Source organism: Marmota marmota, unplaced genomic scaffold (assembly GCF_001458135.2).
Source record: "Marmota marmota marmota unplaced genomic scaffold, marMar, whole genome shotgun sequence".
Lineage (NCBI taxonomy): Eukaryota > Metazoa > Chordata > Mammalia > Rodentia > Sciuridae > Marmota > Marmota marmota.
The window spans coordinates 237,618-243,396 of record NW_025999924.1 but is presented as its reverse complement, the minus strand read 5'-3'; positions in this window follow the sequence as shown (position 1 = coordinate 243,396).

Genomic DNA, 5,779 nt, shown 5'->3' with positions numbered 1-5,779 from the left:
CTCCCCCCCACACACACACACACAAAAAGAAAAGTAAACTACAGGACTAGGAAGCTACACCTGTGAAACCAGGTTAGGCAGCATACACTTGTAAAGTGTAAGTCAGGAGGATCACCAGTTCAAAGCCAGCCTCAGCAAATGTGAAGTGTTAAGCAACTCAGAGACCCTGTCTCTAAATAAAATACACAACAGAGGTGGGGATGTGGCTATAACAAATTTTAAAAGGTAACCTTATGATAATTTACCCTACACAGAATAAAAGCCTTTGACAAAATTGAGCATTTATTTCTGATAAAAAACTCTTAGCAACTTGGAAGCGAGAGGAACTTCCTCAACCTGACAAAGGACATCTACAGAAAGCCCAAGGGTGGCACCATCTTTAATGACAAAGATGAATGCTTCCTGCTGTGATTGAGAACAAGTCAAGGATATCTACTTTCAAGGAAAGTCCTATTTAGCATTGTCCGGGAAGATTTCTTTCTCTAAGGCAAGAAAAAGACTTAAGAGTAATTCATATTGCAAGTAAAATTAAAACTATATTCATGAATGATATAATCATCTATGTTGAAAATTTGATGAAATAAAATTAAAAAGCTACCAGAACTATTGAGTTCAACAGTGTTTTAGTATATAAGATTAATACCAGGCTGGGCACAGTGGTGCATTTCTGTAATCCCAGTAATTCGGGAGGCTGAGACAGGAGTTCAAAGACAGCCTCAGCAATGGCAAGGCACTAAGTAACTCAGTGAGACATTGTCTCTAAAAAATATAAAAATTGGGCTGGGGTTGAATGCCCCTGATCTCAATCCCTGATTCCCCTACCCCCACCCCCGGAAAAAAAAGATTAATACCAACCATGTATTTTCATATACTAGCAACAAATAACAAATTGAAATAAAAATAACATTCATAATCACAGCAAAGAATGTGAAATACTTAGGGGTAAATCTGATAAAAACTGTATGTAAAACTAGAAAGTATTGTGGAGACAAGTTTAAAAAGCTAAAAGTAAAAACATGTTGAAAGATTCAATGTTGTTAAAACTAAAAAATAAATAGAAGAAAAATCAGTGGATTAGGAGAAAGAAAATAAGGGGAAGGAGAATGGGAGGGAAGGGGGAAATACAGAGGATTGAATTAGGAAGAACCATATTCCATACTTGTATAATTATGACAAAATGAACCCCCATATTATGTGTATCATAATGGATTAATAAAAAAGAAAGAAGTTGATTTTTTATCCAAAAGATACATAGATTTAACAATGTTCCACTCAAAATCTCATTTTTTGGTAGCAATTGATAAACTGATTTCTAAAATTCATAGGTCACAGTCTTCAAATAGTCAATATAACCTTGAGTTAAGGACAGTTGGAGGATTAACATTGTCTAATTTCCTGACTTATAAAGCAACTGTGTAGTATTGGTATTGAGGTAAAAAAAAATAAATAAATAGAAGAAAAATAGAAGATCAAGAAGCTTCTTAGTAAAGAGTCCAAAAGTGATATGAAAAATTGATTTTTACAAATTCACAAATGTACTTCAATAAATGGATAACATGTTCAATAAATATTGCAGAAAATTAAACATATTTATATTTTTAGAAAATAAATATTGATTTATACTTCAGAACAGACACAAACATTAAGTCAAAATAGATTATAGATCTAAATTTAAAACCTCAAACTATAGATATTCTGGGGCTATAGGTTAGGCAAAGATTTCTTAGGTAAAATATCAAAAGCATTATTTATAAGATAACTAATTGATAAATTGCAGTCTGTCAAAATTAAAAGCTTTGTTAAGCCAATTAAAAGAAGGCAGTCTGGAGAAACTTCTTGATAAAAAATGTGTTCTAGAATATAAAAAAATCCTTAAACTTCAATATTAAGAAAATAATGCAGTAAATGGGCAAAAACTGATTTGATTAGAAACTTCACCAAAGAAGACACACAGATGGTAAATATGCACAATAAAACATTCTCAGCATCATTAGTAAATTAGAAAATGCAAAGTAAACTACAGTGAGATACAACAAATCTGTTTGAGTGGATACAAAGAAAAAGACTCATTATATTAACTTTTAGTGAGAATTTGGAGGAAGTGGACATCTCAGTCTCCCCCACTCTTCATCATTTCAAAGGTGGAATGGGGGAGACTATAGGGAGAGGCTTATAAGGGAGGATGAGAATTTGGGTCCTGCTATGTATAAATGTTCATTTTCTTGATTATGGTCATAATTTTATAGATGTGCTTAAATGTTAAAATATATCAGACTGTACACTTTAAAATACATGCAGTTTGGGGTTGGGATTATGGTTCAGTGGCAAAGTGCTTGCCTAGCATCTGTGAAGAACTAGGTTTGTTCCTCAGCACCACATAAAAAAGGTTTTAAAAAAGTTATAAAAAATAATGTTTTGAAAAATATGTGCAGTTTATTGTATGTCAACTATAACTGAATAAATCTAAGAAGAATTATTTTTAGGGCAAATGGAAAAACTGTATAGTCTGGGGATTAGGTAATAGTCATGCATCAACATTAATTTGTCTTATTTTCATGTTTATTTTAGAATCCGTTTTGATAACCTACATACATGTGGAGAAATCTATTATTCTTGGACCTGTTAAATTACATATTTAAATATATGCCATATATTTGTTATGAAATATATATATTTCATTACTTTGAAAGCTTATAACAAACTAAGTAGCTGATTTTATATTTAATTTGTGGAAGTAGAAAATAAAGCTGAGGAAGGGAAATATTTCAATCAAGGCTCCAAAATTATTAAATAGAAAAGTCAAGGATGAAATTCAAGAGTGCCTTCCCCAAAATCCAGTCAATTTTTAAGGGACTGTCCAAAACACTGTGCTATAGAAACCAGAAAAAAAAGTGCTGCATTTTTTTCAAAGAAGGAACTTAATCTCCGTGGATTCCAGTTAGTTCTATTTTACTATTTTGCATTTAAAATACTATTATAGTCTTAACTCAGATGACACCAATTTCCACCTTCACTTTCTAAAGATCATCTCCTTCTAGTATTTTTAGGGGGAAGAGATAATGTTTTATGATTTTCACAAATCAGTTCCACACTTTATGTTTTGATGCCTGTCTACTTTTTTTGCTGATAACCTTTCAGAAATTCCAAATTGCTGCCTGCCCTTCCACTGTGCTAATTTCTCTGCACTGACGTCCAAGAAGGCATGACTTTGGGATAATTCACACTCTATATCCTCACTCTTTGTTCTCTGCTGTACTATCACAGAGACTTTAATGTAATATCTTTACCTAAAATAAGAATAATAAATTACTAATGTTTTATATTAATTAAATGAGTAGTTTAAAGTGTCTAGTTCATAGTACATGCCCAACATTATTATTAGTATGTATCACTCTCTGCTAAAATTATGAGAAAAGGCAGATGCATCATAAATATATCAATAATTTGAAGATTAACATTTTTAATATCTAATTATTTTGTCCATCCACATCCTAAAAAGTTTTTTCCTGGCCAAATTTGCTGTAGCTTATTTAAGGTCTAAGGTCAATGCTATTTAGCAAGTCTCACCTCTTACTAGTTCAATCTTTTTAAGTTTTCAGTATTATACAATTCTGACAAGAGGAAAGACAAAAATCTCGTGAAAATCAATTAGACCTAATAAGACAAATTAATTTTCTATCCTGCAACTTCTGCTACTTAAAAAAAAAGCCATGGAAAAATAAGAACAGAGTTTGCACTAATAATGCTTTTACCTGATACTATGCAGAGCAGCTAATTACCTTGAAACATTACCTGCTGATGGATGAAAGTGCTGCTGGCTTGTTCTGATTGTGAATCCATATGAACATCATGGTAAGACTGTCTGAAAACATTGCTACTTAAATTATTAGAAAAATATCAGGAGCATGAACATTTAACACCACTTTGAGAAAAAAATTATAAGGAACATGTAATAGACATTTTTGTTCTTTTATTTGCAAATTCCATTTTTACTATAATTTCAATGCAGAAACCAATGAGTTTCTTCTGTATATGATTAATAATCCAAGGTAATACTGAAAGAATTGCCAAGTGTACAAAAATAAGACCTCCGAACTTTAAATTCCAATAAGTTTTTCATTGTATTGTAACAGGCTTTTAGTTTGGGTTTTTTTTTTTTTGGGGGGGGGGGGTACTGGGGATTGAACTTAGGGGCACTCAATTACTGAGCCACATCCCAGACCCTTTTAGTATTTTATTTAGAGACAGGGTCTCATTGAATTGCTTAGTGCCTTGCTGTTGCTGAGGGCTGGCTTTGAACTCATCATCCTTCTGCCTCAGCCTCCAGAGCCACTGGGATTCAGGCATCCACTACTGTGCCTGGCTAGATTTTTAGTTTTAATTTATATTCTATTGTCTAAAATATAAACATTATCATCAGAAATTATAGTATATATTTTTCTTCTAATTATACAATGAATATGCAAGTGTAATTTGATGTAAAATGCTGGTGATTTCATATTTCGTACAATTTTATTGGCTAAAGTTTACTTTTTACATTGATTTGTCCTAAAACTCCCAGGTATGTAAATTTCTCTCACCCTTTGTTTTCTATAATTTGTTTTGTTTTGGTTTGGTTTCTTTGGTAGGGGAATTAAAATCAGGGGTACTCGACCACTAAGCCACATCCCCAGTCCTATTTTGTATATTATTTAGAGACAGGGTCTCTCTGAGTTACTTAGCACCTTGCAGTTGCTGAGACTGGCTTTGCATTTGAAATTCTCCCGTCTCAGCCTCCCAAGCCCACTGGGATTATAGAGGTGAACCTCTGTACCTGGCCTCCTGTATTGTTTTGATACCCCAAACCAAATATTAGTTCAAATATCCTGCTTTTGATTAACACTACCTTTAAAAAATTCTATGCATAGTAGTGCTTAAGTATCTGGTGTCCTGGTTGCCATCTTCTGCTTCTGTACTGCAGCACATTTCTAGAATTCAGACAGAAGTCTGGGAGTATGAGTAGATGTCCCTAGTGTTCTTATGTTCCTCTCCAATAGCGGCACACTGGATACCACACATGAGAGGAATTGCCATGTGGTAAGATTTTTATTGTTTTCTAGCAAGGCTTATTAGGACAAGGAAGGTTTTTTTGGTGAAGTATTAAATATTTCAAAACCTTGCTTATCCCCCAAATGCTATCAGTGGATATGCTGCATAGGAAAGTAAATATTATTTTTACTACATGTTGGATTTGATACTTTATGTAAATTAAAATGACATTATCAGGATTCATACCACTGAATATTTAGACACTCAATATTTAGACATCACAGTAATTGTTGACTGATTGGCAGATACATTTTTATAGGTTATTTCAGGATTAAATTTCAATTTATAGTTGTTTCTAGGGATGAAATTGGAACCTGGATATAGAAGTGGAGAAATATTTGTATTACATTACATTATTATCTATAATACATTGAATGAACCCCTCCCCTTTTATTTATACCAGGGATTGAACCCAGGAGTGCTTAACCACTAAGCCACATCCTCAGCCCTTTTCATATTTTATTTGGAGACAGGGTCTTAAGTTTATTAGGGCCTTGCTAAGTTTCTGAGGCTGACTTTGAACTTGCACTCCTCCTGCCTCAGCCTCCTGAGCCACTAGAATTACAGGTGTGCGCCACAATGCCTGGCCCTGGATAATCCATATCTTCAGTATTAATTTTTAATTGTCATAATCATACCTTATACCATCATTTTTGATAATCATCACATAGGAGATATTGATAGAAATTGG